Source organism: Panthera pardus, unplaced genomic scaffold (genome assembly GCF_024362965.1).
Source record: "Panthera pardus isolate Hobbes unplaced genomic scaffold, ASM2436296v1 HiC_scaffold_10, whole genome shotgun sequence".
NCBI lineage: Eukaryota > Metazoa > Chordata > Mammalia > Carnivora > Felidae > Panthera > Panthera pardus.
Genome location: NW_026526655.1, coordinates 8972448 through 8988444, shown reverse-complemented (window position 1 = coordinate 8988444; position 15997 = coordinate 8972448). Strand labels below are relative to the sequence as shown.

Below are 15997 nucleotides of genomic sequence, written 5' to 3'. Positions count from 1 at the left end.
TTTGAAGAAGACCAAAGCAGGAGGCATCACAATCCCAGACTTTAGCCTCTACTACAAAGCTGTAATCATCAAGACAGCATGGTGTTGGCACAAAAACAGACACATAGACCAATAGAATAGACTAGAAACCCCAGAACTAGACCCACAAAAGTATGGCCAACTAATCTTTGACAAAGCAAGAAAGAATATCCAATGGAAAAAAAAGACAGTCTTTTTAACAAATGGTGCTGGGAGAACTGGACAGTAACATGCAGAAGGTTGAAACTAGACCACTTTCTCACACCATTCACAAAAATAAACTCAAAATGGATAAAGGACCTGAATGTAAGACAGGACACCATCAAAACCCTAGAGGAGAAAACAGGAAAAGACCTCTCTGACCTCAGCCGCAGCAATTTCTTACTTGACACATCCCCAAAGGCAAGGGAATTAAAAGCAAAAATGAACTATTGGGACCTCATGATGATAAAAAGCTTCTACACAGCAAAGGAAACAATCAACAAAACTAAAAGGCAACCAATGGAATGGGAAAAGATATTTGCAAATGACAAATCAGACAAAGGGCTCGTATCCAAAATCTATAAAGAGCTCACCAAACTCCACACCCGAAAAGCAAATAATCCAGTGAAGAAATGGGCAGAAAACATGAATCGACATTTCTCTAAAGAAGACCTCCGATGGCCAACAGGCACATGAAAAGATGCTCAACATCGCTCCTCATCAGGGAAATACAAATCAAAACCACACTGAGATATCACCTCATGCCAGTCAGAGTGGCCAAAATAAACAAATCAGGAGACTACAGATGCTGGAGAGGATGTGGAGAAACGGGAACCCTCTTGCACTCTTGGTGGGAATGCAAACTGGTGCAGCCGCTCTGGAAAACAGTGTGGAGGTTCCTCAAAAAATTAAAAATAGACCTACCCTATGACCCAGCAGTAGCACTGCTAGGAATTTACCCAAGGGATCCAGGAGTGCTGATGCATAGGGGCACTTGTACCCCAATGTTTATAGCAGCACTCTCAACAATAGCCAAATTATGGAAAGAGCCTAAATGTCCATCAACTGATGAATGGATAAAGAAATTGTGGTTTATATACACAATGGAGTACTACGTGGCAATGAGAAAGAATGAAATATGGCCTTTTGTAGCAATGTGGATGGAACTGGAGAGTGTTATGCTAAGTGAAATAAGCCATACAGAGAAAGACAGAAACCATGTTTTCACTCTTATGTGGATCCTGAGAAACTTAACAGGAACCCATGGGGGAGGGGAAGGAAAAAAAAAAGAGAGAGAGAGGTTAGAGTGGGAGAGAGCCAAAGCATAAGAGACTCTTAAAAACTGAAAACAAACTGAGGGTTGATGGGGAATGGGAGGGAAGGGAGGGTGGGTGATGGGTATTGAAGAGGGCACCTGTTGGGATGAGCACTGGGTGGTGTATGGAAACCAATTCGACAATAAATTTCATATATTTAAAAAAAAAAGAAAGAAAGAAACGCAAAGTGGTACGGCCGTTGTGGAAAACATCTTAGTGGCTCAAAAAATTATATTAGAATAGTATGTGACCAAGCAGTTCCACTCCTGAAGCAAGGCCCCACAGAAGACTCAAGTGGTGGGGCGGGATATCGGAAGTTACAGATACTAGTTCTTTCTTTTGACCTAGTTGGTCCACCGGCTGTTGCCCTTGGCCACCTCCCCTCCCCCTAACCTCCCACCCCACAAGACCTCACTAATCAGGGACCTGATGTCAAGGGGTCGTTCAGGAACCCGCTCCAGACTTCGGGGGCAACTGTTCTTATCAGGAGGTACAGAGAAGAATGAAAAGAAAGAGAGTCTACACCGGGGGGGGGGGGGGTATTCTAATTTTGGGCAGGGGAAACTTAATTTTCAATTTGCATGCCACCTCCCGGCGGTATTCTTATGGTTCCCTTTTCCTCTCTCCAGAGTCTCTAGAAAGTCTACACTTCCCTCTGGTGGCCGAACCTTGCCATTGCACAGTCCCCTTAACTGTCTTGTACTTTTTACTCTGAATTCACGATGTAGGCGATCAGGGAAAAATAGAACTCTCTTCTCAAGCCTCTAACCGAATAGCTCAAAATCAAGGTTAGAAGGTCCACGCTGTCTTTGTGGATAAGAGTGAAATCTATAAGGAAATGGTGCATGAGATGGTTTTCCTGACCTCAACAGAAGTCTTAGTTCAAATTGTGAGGGAGGCCCTGTGTCTTTGACTCTTTCCCACCCTTTTGTAAGCTGTCCATTTTTCTAGGTTTTTGGAATCTTCAGTGGGCTTAGAGATCCCTGGCCTCTGGATTTCCCACCTAGGTTGGAATGCTCTGAAGTGAGCTGCCCTCGAAGGACTCACACAGTGAGCAAGGAGGTATCTGAAGTTTCAGGGCAGTGAGATGGTTTCCGGAAACCTACCTGGAGCCTCCACCAAAGCACAGAGCCTGTTAGCTGCTCCCCCTGGCAAGCTCCCCCCCCCCCCCGGCTTGCCCTACAGATTCTCTGAGTGCTTCCTGCAGGGAGAATCTCGATGGTTGCTTGAACAGAGAAGAAAGGGCGGAGTAGTAAGGTGAGCATAACCACACCAGACAGCTGTCTTCTGAGGGGAGACGCGAAGCGGGTTGTATGAAGCGGACACCATCACGGGTGGGGGGGGGGGGGGACTTCATCCTTGCAGCGTCTCACGTATTTTCTAGCAAGACCTAATGCACAGCATCTGACCACTGCCCTAGAGATGATGTGTGGTGGAGAAGTGGCTCCACATCAGAGGCGACGTGATGAGGGCCCTCCTTACCAGTGGGAGCTCTCTCTGTGAAACATGCAGCCAGTGGAGGAAGCAAACACTTTGTATATTCATGAGGGGTCCCGTGCAGAGGACAGGGCGGGTCTTCTCAGACAGACAGCCGTGACTAAGACAGCATCGAAGCCCTGGACCCAGGAAATCATATTCATGCAGACCATCTGCCAGGGACAAGCAAGTATCTAGAGCAGGTGCAACAGCATCCAGAGCAACCTGTTTTCCCTGCCTTACGAAGAAGAAAGCAACCTCCCTAAACTGCAAACGAATTTCAGGCCACGAGTCCTGAAAGTTAAACTCCCAAGTGACTAAGAAATCTTTAACCCACTTCTCCCCAGCGCAAATATTAAGAATGCTTTATAAATCCTAAACGTTTTACAGGACAAATGCCATCACTTCTTCCAAATGTTTGTTATCGGTATTCTTTCCTTACGGCCTTTTGGAAGAGGGTTAACTTGAACCACAGTGTTCCATCGTCCTGTCCCCTGCTAAGTGCCACTGGGTCTCACCTTCCTTCCCTGCATGGCTTGAGGCTTTTCCTGAACAGCTAACCTCAGAGGAATCCATGGAGGGGTGAATCGGTTGTACTTATGTTAGAATTGTCAACATATCAGGAACAACTTCATGCAAATATAAAACGAACATGTACCCATGGTTTTATTAAATTCATTAATTAATGAATAGATATGAAAACTAGTTCCAAGGAGATTTCAAAGAACTGAGATTTATGTCAGTCAAGTCGAAGGAATGCTGGAAAGAATTGACTAATATCTGTGACACTGGTTACTATCCTTCTGGGCGAGAAAGTATCTGAGGCCATCTTTTCTACTAGAGGGAATCAACTGCACTGTCCCAGACGGAAGCCATTTGCATTACAATGGCCAAGACTCATTTACAAAACTTTCCGGCAAGAATCATTTATGGTATTATTGGCTCTCTGCCAGTTAACCTCTACTTCTTACAGTTATAAAATACCTGGGGGGATAAAAGTTGAACCAAAGGTGCATAACCAGCACTCCACTGAAAGAATAACCAGTGATGTGTTCATTTTTCTTGACAATGTAGGAAATAGAATGTGTACATTAACCGGGGCCTCTGGCTGTGAGCATTTCCCTCCTCCTTTGTTCATACAAATGCCAAAGCTTGTTTATATAAATTCTGAGCCAAGCCCATAGGTGGCTTTTTCCCCTGTAACATTGTCTTTGTCTCAGGGATGTTTATGCCAGCTGTGGGACCATGTGAAGTCCCACTGGGCGAGGCTGGCATCCCAGAGGGCTCAGTGTGCATCCCAGATGCAGAAGAGTGTCTGCCTGGCCTTTGTAGAGACACATTAGGGTGGGCCTGGAGCAAACCTGCTCTATAAAGGACTAGATAGTAAATATTTCAGACTTCACAGGACCGGAAGCTCTCTGTAGAAACTACTCAGTCACTGTAGCACAAAAGCAGTTACAGACAACACAAAACGAATCATGTGGCTGTGTTTTGATAAAACTTTCAAAATAGGCAGTGGGCTGGATTTGGTACATGGGCCATAGTTTGTCAATCCCTGGTGTGTTAGACTCCTCAGACTGCCGTAACAAAATACCATCAACTAGGTGGCTTAGACAACAGATATTTATTTTCTCACAGTCTCGGAAGCTGGAAGTCCATGAGCAAGGTGCCAGCAAATTTGGTTTCTGGTGAGAGCTCTTTTCCTGGCATTACAGATGGCCACCTTCTCACTGTGTCCTTACATGGCCTTTCGTGTGTACAGGTGTGGAGATAAAGAGAGAGGGAGATCTCTAGTATCTCTTCCTATTCTTAAAAGGCCACCAGCCCTATCAAATTTAGGCCCCCCTTTATGACTTCATTTAACCTTTATTGCCTCCTTTGCACCCTGTCTCCAAACACAGTCATATTGGGGGCTGGGGCTTCAATGTCCTACCAATGTCCTTCAATTCAGTCCATAACCCTGGTATAGAGTATACAAGAACCTTCATTCATTCATTCAACAAATATTCGCTGTGTTCACAACTGAGCCATCTCTAGACAGATCCAATCCCTGCCCTCGTCAAACTCTGGTGAGGCAGAGAAGGCAGTTTAAACAAGGAATTGTAATAAAGTGCAGGAGTTATCAGTCCAAAGCAAACAAAGTCCAATGAGAAGATGACATTTAAGGTGAAACGTAAATGTTTATGAAGATGCTGAGTTTGAGGTGTTGGTGATATATCCAAGTAGAGATGTCATTTGGGAAGGTAGATATACTGGGTTGAGAACTCAGAAAGCAGGTCTGGGCTACAGACATTTGACAGTCATTGAAGCCATGGCAGTGGTTGAGAGCTCCTAGGAGAGCAGGGGTGGGGCCAAAAATTTGTATTTCTACCAAGTTCCCAAAGAAGAAGATGCATCTGGAATATGGTTTGATTTTAGAAAAAGATCTTTCAATTATAAACTGAATGTAACCAGGAAAGATAGCTCTTTGTACTTTCCAGAGGAACTAGAACATCTAAGAAAATCCAAGATCTGACACTTTGGTAATGGAGTCAAGAAATAAACCTAGACCAAAAAAATCACCGCCACCACCATCATTATCATCATCATCATGGTGGATCCAACGTCCATTTCTCTAACATTAGTCATCTTGGACCACCTAATGGAGGACAACAAATACCTTCCATATTGCTGGGTATTTCTTGGCTTTCATGTAAATAACTTAATTTTTTGTTAAGGTTTATTTCTGAGAGACAGAGAGAGATAGAGCATGAGTGGGGGAGGAGCAGAGAGAGAGGGAGACATAGAGTCTAAAGCAGGCTCCAGGCTCTGAGCTGTCAGCACAGAGCCCAACACAGGGCTCGAACTCACGGACCGCAAGATCATGACCTGAGCTGAAGTTGGACGCTCAGCCAACTGAGCCACCCAGGCACCCTTCTTGTAAGTAATCTTTAAAGAAGCAACCTCAATAGGCACTGATCAACGAAATACAAGTTGTTATAGCACAAAAGATCTAAAGGTAGATGTCCTCCATCCATTGAGCAGGGCTTAGTCCTTGAGTTAATTTCTTTTTTTTTTTTATTGTTTATTTTTGAGAGAGAGAGAGAGAGCACGGGGGGAGGAGGAGAGAGAGAGGGAGACAAAGGATCCAAAGCAGGCCCTGCGCTGACAGCAGAGAGCCCAATGTGGGGTTCAAACTCACGAACGGCGAGATCATGACCTGAGCTGGATGCTTAACCAACTAAGTTGGTTGGATGCTTAACCAACTAAGCCACCCAAGGGCCGCAGCCCTTGAGTTAATTTCATCACCACGAAGGTGACTGTGGCTTTTGTCATAGTTGCTTCAGCCCAGAAAACTATTTGGTTCCAACTGTCCTTAGAAGAGACAGATCTCAAAATTTAGTGGAAAGGTTACCAGCAAGGACTTTGGAGTCAGCCAGCCCTGGATTTGATTTCTAGAATTGTCATTTACTTTCAGTGACCTAGGGCACATTCTTTTCTATGTTTGTTTCCTTATATTAAAATACGAATAAGTCTAGGGTTTTTCTGAGAATTAAATTAAAAAAAAAAAAACATGGAAAGAGCAGAATTCTTGGCCTATGGTAAGTAATAAATAGTAACTATTTTTTGTCACTATTTTTATTTTAATTGTTGTTTGGAGTAGAAATGAAAAGTTGAAGAATGTTTAATCAGCTCACAAAGTTGCCAGAGGGTTTTAATAACTTGCTATAATGTGATAAAACAGAAATTCTGCTAACCTTAGAGAAGAGGCTTAAGAGTCATGTAGGAAGTTGAATGACTTTAATATTGTTGTATAATGAAAACTCATCACAAGAAAGGAACACACTTATAAATCCCTTCACACCGCAGCCCCGGTGAACAATTAACAAAATGGGAAAATGCAAAGGCAGCTAGCAAAGAATGCTAAAGAGAGGTAGAGAACCATGCAACAAGGAAAGAAAAGAATCATTCCCAAATTCACAAATAATGGGCAACAGGTCATTTTGCAGACAGCCTTGGAGCAAAACACTCTTCATCACAGTTGAAAAATAGTTTGATTTCATTTGGAGCCTCAAACCGAGTCTCAAGCGCTCCTGCCAACGAGTGACAGAGTCTCCAGTATCAGGAAGCAGCTACACAGGGCAGAACAGTGCAGGACACTATCTGCATAGGACCCACGAAGAGAATTCGCTAAACTGGGACACAACCAAAGGGAAATCCTGGTGGGACCAGAGAAATGACCATTTCACAGCCCTGCTCAGATGAGTTTTCACTCAAGAAGAGGACTCAAAAGTTCATCTTTGGGGGTGCTTGGTGTGGGGGCGCCTGGGTGGCTCAGTTGGTTAAGCATCCAACTCTTAATTTTGGCCAAGGTCATGATCTCGTGGTCGTGAGATCAAGCCCCAAGTTGGGCTCCATGCTGAGAGGGGAGACTGCTTGGGATTCTCTCTCTCCCTCTCTCTCTGCCCCTCCCCAGAGACACCATCAAACACTGCAGTCAAGGCTGTAGAACCAGTTCAGTGTGATTCCCCAGGGACAGCTTTTACGAGTGTCTCTCCCCATTTAGACTGTTTCTTCTTGTAAGAAAAGACTTTCACAGTGAAGAAGAAAATGCCCTCATTGAAGTCATCTTTGCCTTCTGAGATGGGTAAAGTTGTTGAGGACGGGGGAGGAGGAGCGAGAGCAGTCCTGCTGACAAATTTAACCCCACCCATTATAAAAAAAGAACTGCAGAGTTTCTCTTGCTGCAACACAATGCTCGAAGATGCTGGAAGGTGCCAAATAGAGAGATGTCCTTTGTGGTGAAGGGACACATCAGTGAATTTGGGGCTACAGAAAGATGGTCTCCAAGCTTAAGTTTGGTGGAACCAAAAAGAGATGGCTTGGAGGCAAACACTTAGTTTCTACAGAAGTAGCTGATAGAGAGGAAAATGAAGAAATATGGCATTGACCCTGCAAGCTGGAGCCCTGGGCAGAGAGACAAATAGGAAGATGCTCCCAGGGTTGGGACCTGACAGACCTCGCCCTCCACTGCCTTAAACCCTCAGTAAAAGTTTGGTATGAGCAGCATCATGGAAGGTTTTCAGCAAGGCAGTTAGGGAGACATACAGAATGCCTAGGGAAGAAAAAGAGCAGACACAAAGAACTAAAAGACAACAGGAAAAGTATAAACCTTCTGGGAATATCGAGAGGCTTACCTTTAATGGAATAATGGCTCAAGCTAATGATAATTCATTTATTCTTTCACTCAAGCATTATTTACTGAGCATGGCTCTTGTGCCAAGTATCTCGCAGCTGGCTTGAACCGGTTCATGAGAGCCCATCCTGCTCCTGTCTTTCCAGCTCTTCATTCACTGACGTCATATCAGTAGCTTGAAAGTGGCCATGAGAGGAATGTTTACACACAGGAATCAGCAAATGCTACAAATCAGGGTTTTGTTGTTTTTGGGTGTTTGGAATTTTTTTCTGGAGAGTTGGTCTGCCTGTATACCACTGGCCAGCCACTATGTTTTCGAATACAGCAGCAAACTAAACAGTCAAGGTGATAACCCTTGCGGAGCACATGTTCTAGGAGGAGGAGATCAAAGAATTAATTGATTGGTTGATCGACTAGTCGATTGATTAACAAGCTATTTTCAGCAGGTGAGCAAGGCTCTGAGGAAAATAAGACAGGGTGATTTGATAGGCTGTGGAGGTTGGGAAGGCTTCCTTAAGGAGGCAATACTTGAGTCTCTTATGGTTTGCCTCCCTCCCTCTCGAGACTCTTAAAAACTGAGAATAAAGGGTTGATGGAGGGGGGTGGGAGGGAGGGGAAAGTGGGTGATGGGCATGGAGGAGGGCACCTGTTGGGATGAGCACTGTGTGTTGTATAGAAACCAATTTGACAATAAATTTCATTTTTTAAAAAAAGGAGGCAATACATGAGCCGTGACATAAATTTGCATGTGCAAAATCATCCCAACAGAGCGGAGTCATCTGTAGAGGGAGGTACTCTGATCTATACTTTTTGTTTCTTTTTGACATGTTGTTATAGTGTTTACAACGGGGCTGTCATTTGTAATATTCTATTACGTTGCCTATAAAGTTACCACCAATAATTCAATAATCATGTCCTTGATTAAGTCACACCTCCTACTTGCGCAGTGAAGCCCATTCCTTCTTAAATCCTCAATGCAGCAATTCTACCCTCCACCTATAGCATCATCAGGTCTTTTACTTGATGGGTCTCTTCCAGCAGCATCAAAACGTAACTGTTTCTCCCCTTCTAAAAATGCCTTTTTTCTGTCCCATCACCCCTCCAACTGGTGCTCCATTTCTCGTCATGCCTTTACAGCAAAATGCTCCAAAAAAAGGTTTCTATTCACTCTAAGTCCTGTCCTCCCTTCTCTCTTGAGCCAGTGCAGGAAGGCTCCCACCTCACCACTCACCAGCACTGCACTTTTCAAGGTCAGGAGCAAACTGTGTTGCTGATTTTTTTTTTTTTTGAAAGAGACAGAGAGTGAGTGAGAGAGAGGGCATGAGTTGGGGAGGGGCAGAGAGAGAGACTGAGAATCTCAAGCAGACTCCATGCTGTCAGCACAGAGTTCCATGCAGCACTCGATCCCATAACCCTGGGATCATGACCTGAGCCAAAATCAAGAGTCAGACATTCAACCTACTGAGCCACGCAGGTGCCCCATGTTGCTGAATTTTTACTCTAACTCAAACTCCTGGCACTGTTGAACAAAATCAGTCCCTGGCCATAGCCTAATGAGTTTTGTGCCTGACTTCTAGGAATTGACCCTTTCCTGGATTTCCTCCTACCTCACCAGGTGCTTTTCCCCAGTCTCTTGCTGGTTCCTCCCCATAAATGAGAACATGCCCCAGGGTTCAATCCTTGGACTTCATCCTTTTCCTAATTATGCTCATTTCTCCAAGATCTTACCTGGCCTCACAGCTTCAGGTACCATCTCAGAGCTGAGGATTCTCAAAGCCTATCACCTAGCAGGCTCTCCCAGCTGAACCTTTTTGAATGCGTGCTGCCTACTTAACAACTTTGCCTGGAGCTAGAACGGTCCTGTAAGGTGGGAGTCTTTACCACCCCTTTGCTTAAAACCCTCCAAGGGTTCCTACCTTGCTCAGAGTAAAAGTCGAAGTCATAGAACTGGTCTATAGGACCCCCTCCCTGGACTTCTGTGACCTGCTCTGGATTGATTCTAAGATCCGCTTACAATACAAGAGGTTTTGGGGGGAGTAGGAGACCCATGGCCCCGGTGCTAGCTCAGGTTTCCCCAGAAGCAGGTGAAAGAAACCAGCTATGTCACCCCAATAGACCTCTTTAACATAAAATTTATTTTAAGCCAAAGAAATTAAGAAGTTGCAACCACAAAAAGCTTTTTCCACCCTCCCCTTTTTGGCCTAAAGGCCAGATATGAATTCTTCTTATACTGGAGATAGACTTATCCGCACTAGAGGAATCTGCAAACAAACCTTTCCCCATCCATGACCTCCATATATTTCCCTTCCCACAGAAAGTCCCCTTGGGAGCCTAAAACTGCTTTCCTTTGTCTAGTTATTTCTCTGCAGATTTTTGTTCTTTGTTGAAGATGCTAATAAAGCAGGTTCTAGCCACAGCTTTGGGTTATTTTGTATAGAGATTTTCCCCACATGGTGTGTGCTACACAAGTTAACCAACTGTTTTCCTCTTGTCAATCTCTTTGTTAAAGAGCCCCAACCAAACAACCTAACATAGGGAGAGGTGAGGGTTTGACTCCCCCACACAGGACAAGGGCAAGGACCTGGGGACAGGTGATTTACTTATGACACGGACTAAGACACAAATGTGATGGAGAGAGTGAGATGGAGGAGGGAGAGACTCCAGCAAGTGGCCTGGTCCTGAGGGAGAGGACATCTGGGGCTCCTTCCTGCAGGGAACTCTGAGAAATTGTCACCCATGATTCAGCACTGGCTCCGGAGAGCTGGTGGGGTGTTCCTGGGGACAGTAACTGCTGGGAACTCCCAAGTCCTCTGCCTACAGACCAGCCAGAGTGCAGAGACATCTGTCCAGCAGAGAAGGGAGAGGCCAGGCATGTGGGGAAGAAGCTGTAAGAAGCTGGAAACTTCCACAGCCTCTGCTGGGGAAAGCAAGGTTGCATTGTAGGTCTGCTCTGAGCCCTCACCCGCCTCTGATGGCTGGAGGCTACTGATATTACCAAAACATCTGAAAACTTGACTTAAAGAATATTCATAGCAATTTCCTTTAGAATTGGAATATTCCTCTTGCCTCATGGTTTTCTGTCCTTATGCTTCTGTCTCCTACATCATTGACTCTGTGTCCACCACTTTCTTCCCTCCATTCTCCTTCTCGGCTGTCTCATTACTGTATCCTACCTGACCCTTGCTTCCCTGAATGGAAGACCCTGGGACCTCTTCTTCTGCCTCCTCCGAGTCTTCCTTCAAGCCAGATCTCCACGCAGCTCCTCATGGGAGTTTCCTCCTGCAGCTTTCTTAGAGTGTACACCATTTCCTGCACTTTGTCTCAGTTAATTTTTTATTTGAAATCCTGTTGTAATGTCTTGATAGTAGGTTGAGACATACCGTAACCCTGTCCCAATGGTATCTTGGAGTCCTCATATAATTGTCATAGGTTTGCTCAGTTATGCCCCCGTGATGGGTGCTTCCCCTGTTGCATTCTCTGCTGTATCCCCACTGCCTGATAAATAGTGCCTGGGTAACGGTGATAACTATCATCCTTGATCCCTCCAAGTGGGAAAAACTGGACATTGAAAGCAATTTTCTGTCTCCCAAGAAATGAGATCGGAACATACTTTTGAACCAGGCTGATCCTTTAGTCTGGGAACCAATCTCTATGGTCCTTGCAGTAATTTTGGCTCCCATGACCTTCTCTCTCCGGTGTTGTATCTATGGTTATGTTATTTTACAGAGTAAAAGAGAGACTTTGAAGATGTAATTAAGGCTACTAATTAGCTGCCCTTAAAATAGGGAGGTTATCTTGCATTATCCAGGAGGACCCAACACAATCATGCAAGCCCTTAAAGTCAGAAGAGGAAGGCAGAGAGAAGCAGGAAAACCTGCTACACCATTGTTGGCTTTGAAGATGGAGGGATGAGGTACAAGTCCAGAAATGGCAGGTGGGCTCTGGAAGCTGAGAAGCACCTCCAGCTGACAGCCAATGGGAACATGAGACCCTCAGTCCTGCAACCACAAGGATCTGCGTTCTGCCTACACACTGAATGAGCTTAGAGCAGATTCTTTACAGAGCCTCCCAATAAGAATGCAGCTAGGTGAGGGGGAACCTGTGTGGCTCAGTCCGTTGAGCATCCAACTCTTGATTTTGGCTCAGGACATAATCCCAGGGTCATGGGATCGAGCCCAGTGTCAGACCCCATGCTGAGCGTGGAGCCTGCTTAAGATTCTCTCTCTCTCTCTCTCTCTCTCTCTCTCTCTCTCCCTCTGCTGCTTTCCCCACTTGCACTCTCTCTCTCTTTCTCTAAAATAAAAATTTTTTAAAGAATGCAGCTAGCTGACACCTTAATTTTGGTCTTGTGACACCCTAAACTGAGCCCAGCTAGGACTTCTGACCAAAAGATTATACAGTAACTTGGGGTTGGTAAAAACTGCTAAATGTGTGGTAATTTGTTACAGCAGCAATGGGAGACTAACACAGTGCCTCTAATTAGACAGTTATAAGGATAAGATATTTGTGAAACTGTGGCTCTGTGGATGTGATGGTGAAAAATGTCGCTGAAAGTGTGGCAGGAGCCTTGCCTCTGTGACATGGTGCTTCTAGAGAGGCCTTTTTTTTGCTGACTATAGACTGGATACACCCTGTGCCAAGCACTATTTGGTCAATAGGAGAAGCGTCTCCTACTCACTCTTAAAGGCTTGACCAAGATACCTTTCTGCTTCACACCTCCCCTTGGTAAAAGGAGAGCTCTTCCTTAAAATACGATATTGAGGCCACAGAGGGAAAAGAATAGAATTTAAACTTTCCATCAGTTCTTCGTGCTGCCAAGGCCAGGGACCTGATATATTGGGGTTCTCCAGAGAAACAGAGCCAATAGAATCAAGAAAGACAGACAGAGAGAGAGGGAGAGTTTAAGGCATTCCTATGCAACTATGGAGGCTGGCAAGTCCAAACTCTGCAAGGTGCATTGGCAGTCTGAAGACCCAGAGAAGAACCATGTTGCCGTTCAAGTTCAAAGCCTGTCTGTCGGAAGAAGGCCTTTCTTGCTTCGGGTTAAGTCAGTCTCAAGTTCTATTCAGGCCTTCACGTGATTGGATGAGGCCCACCTATGTTGCAGAGGGCAGTCTCCTTTCCTCAAAGTCTACCAACTTAACTGTTAATTTCATCCAAATACATCCTCACAGAAACATCCAGAATCATATTTGACCAAACATCTAGGCACTCTGGCCCAGCCAAATTGACACATAAGATTAATCATCACACCAGGGTAGACTAGTTGACTAGTTGGTTTGTTTAGGAATGTGCATATTTTCTAAAACAAATAAGCACATTTAAAACATGAATTACAATACTGCATATAATTACAGGGATAAATAGAGAGAAAAGTTAAAAATATTATAAGCTTATGGAATGCTAAATAAACACTAGAGTCTGAATATGTATTACTACTGGAAGAGAGGAAAGTGATCCAGGGACTTTCAACTTACTAGCAACATTTAATTTTTTTTAACTGAGTGTCATTATATTTTTCTTCATACACTTTCATACAGCTGAGTTATTACATAATTATGTTTTTAAAATAAATATGTAAATTATTCAGGACGTTTCTTTAAAAGAATAATGGAGAAATCAGACTTACTGTATCTAAAAACATTATAAAGCATCAGTAATTAAAACAGTTTGACACCAGTACAGAAGTGGACTGATCTCTGAAACAGAACAGAAAGTCCAGAAGTAGCCCCCAAATGCCTAAGGAATAGAGATTATGGTGAGGGTGCATGTCAAATTAGTGAGGTGAAATAGATGATTTGATGAATGGTCTCAGGGTGAGTAGCTACCTTTTGTCCTTACCCCTAAAATAAATTTAAGACAGATTTTTGTTTTGTTTTGTTTTGTTTTTTCTTTTTTGTTTTTCATGTTTTTGTTTTTTTAACTTCATTTTTTTATTTTTTAAAATTTACACCCAAATTAGTTAGTATATAGTGAAGCAACGATTTCAGTAGATTCCTTAATGTCCCTTACCCATTTAGCCCATCCCCCCTCCCACAACCCCTCCAGTAACCCTCAGTTTGTTCTCTGTATTTATGAGTCTCTTTTGTTTTGTCCCCCTCCCTGTTTTTATGTTATTTTTGTTTCCCTTCCCTTATGTTCATCTGTTTTGTCTCTTAAAGTCTTCATATGAGTAAAGTCATATGATTTGTCTTTCTCTAATTTCGCTTAGCATAATACCCTCCAGTTCCATCCACGTAGTTGCCAATGGCAAGATTTCATTCTTTTTGATTGCCGAGTAATACTCCATTGTATATATATATATATACCACATCTTCCTTATCCATTCATCCATCGATGGACATTTGGGCTCTTTCCACACTTTGGCTATTGTTGATAGTGCTGCTATAAACATGGAGGTGCATGTGTCCCTTCGAAACAGCACACCTGTATCCCTTGGATAAATGCCTAGTAGTGCAATTGCTGGGTCATAGGGTAGTTCTATTTTTAGTTTTTTGAGAAACCTCCATACTGTTTTCCAGAGTGGCTGCACCAGCTTGCATTCCCGCCAACAATGCAAAAAAGATCCTCTTTCTCTGCATCCTCACCAACATCTGTTGTTGCCTGAGTTGTTAATGTTAACCATTCCGACAGGTGTAAGGTGGTATCTCATTGTGGTTAAGACAGATTTTTTTAATAAAAAAATTAGACCATAAAATAAGGAAACATGAATGAATCTGGTTATGCCCTTGGCATGAAAAAAGCCTTTGTTATGGGGAGCCAGCTGTTATCTGGCTGGCTCAGTCAGAAGAGCATGTGACGTTGATCTCAGGGTTGTGAGTTCAAGCCCCACGCTAGGTGTAGAGATTACTTAAAAATATAATCAGAAAGAAAGAAAGGAGAAAGAAAGGAATGCCTTTGTAGTATAGCATATCCAGACACCATAAACAGAATTTTTTTTTAAATTTTTGTGTAAATAAACAAATGTAAATTTCTGCATGGGAATAGACCAACCAGGAGAAAGTACTTATGGACATATGGCTACTTTCCTTAAATCCCCTGAGGTCACAATAGTCAACAACATAAAAATAGACCCAATAGACCCAATAGAGAAAAAAATGGGTACAGGAAATGAACAGTTGATAGGAAAAAAGAAAAACAACCACTTAAGCATTAAAAAATGTCTTTATTTTAGCCACTCTGACCCGCATGAGGTGGTATCTCAATGTAGCTTTGATTTATGTTTCCCAGATGATGAGTGACATTGAGCATCATTTCATGTGTCTGTTGGCCACTTAACAGAAGACCATGGAGGAGGGGAAGGGGGGAAAAAGTTACAAACAGAGAGGGAGGGAGCAAAGCATAAGAGACTCTTAAATACAGAGAACAAACTGAGGGTTGGTGGGGGTTGGGGGAGAGGGGAAGTGGGTGATGGGCATGGAGGAGGGCACCTGTGGGGATGAGCACTGGGTGTTGTATGGAAGCCAACCTGACAATAAATTATATTTTAAAAATAAAACATAAAATGAAAAAATAAAAGCTGTACTTTATTAATAACTAAAGAAATGCAGGGCGCCTGGGTGGCTCAGTCAGTTGAGCGTCTGACTTTGGCTCAGGTCGTGATCTCACAGCTCATGGGTTCAAGCCCCACAGGGGATCTGTGCCGATAGCTCAGGGCCTGGAGCCTGCTTCAAGTTCTGTGTCTCTCTCTCTCTCTACCCCTCCCCTGCTCATGCTCTGTTTCTCTCTCTGTCAAAAATAAATAAACATTTAAAAAAAATAATAAAGAAATACAAATGAAAACAACTAGATAGCATTTTTATTAAATCAGATGTGCAAAATTTAAGTATTTTTTGGGTGAGACTATGGGGAGGAAGACAGTGGGAAAGGTAAACGAGACAAGCTCTTTGTAGAGTAGTTTTGCAATAGCTGCCAAAAATGTCAGGGCAGACCTTTTGATTCAGTTCCAATTCTTGGGGTGTACTCCCCAGAGTCTACTGAGAGGTGGTATAGAAGTATTCTGCATCACTGTTTGGAACAGCCAAAATAT

At 43.6% G+C, this 15997-nt stretch overlaps 1 long non-coding RNA gene across 1 annotated transcript in view; it reads right to left on the bottom strand.

Annotated features, from left to right (window-relative positions):
• The window catches only part of LOC109264939 (uncharacterized), a 28728-nt gene extending 20450 nt beyond the window's left edge, over nucleotides 1–8278 (bottom strand). The window contains exon 1 of the long non-coding RNA XR_002078938.2: nucleotides 7970–8278. This is a non-coding gene — a long non-coding RNA (uncharacterized LOC109264939). The remainder of the gene's footprint in view (nucleotides 1–7969) is intronic.
• Nucleotides 8279–15997: the final 7719 nt, after the last annotated feature.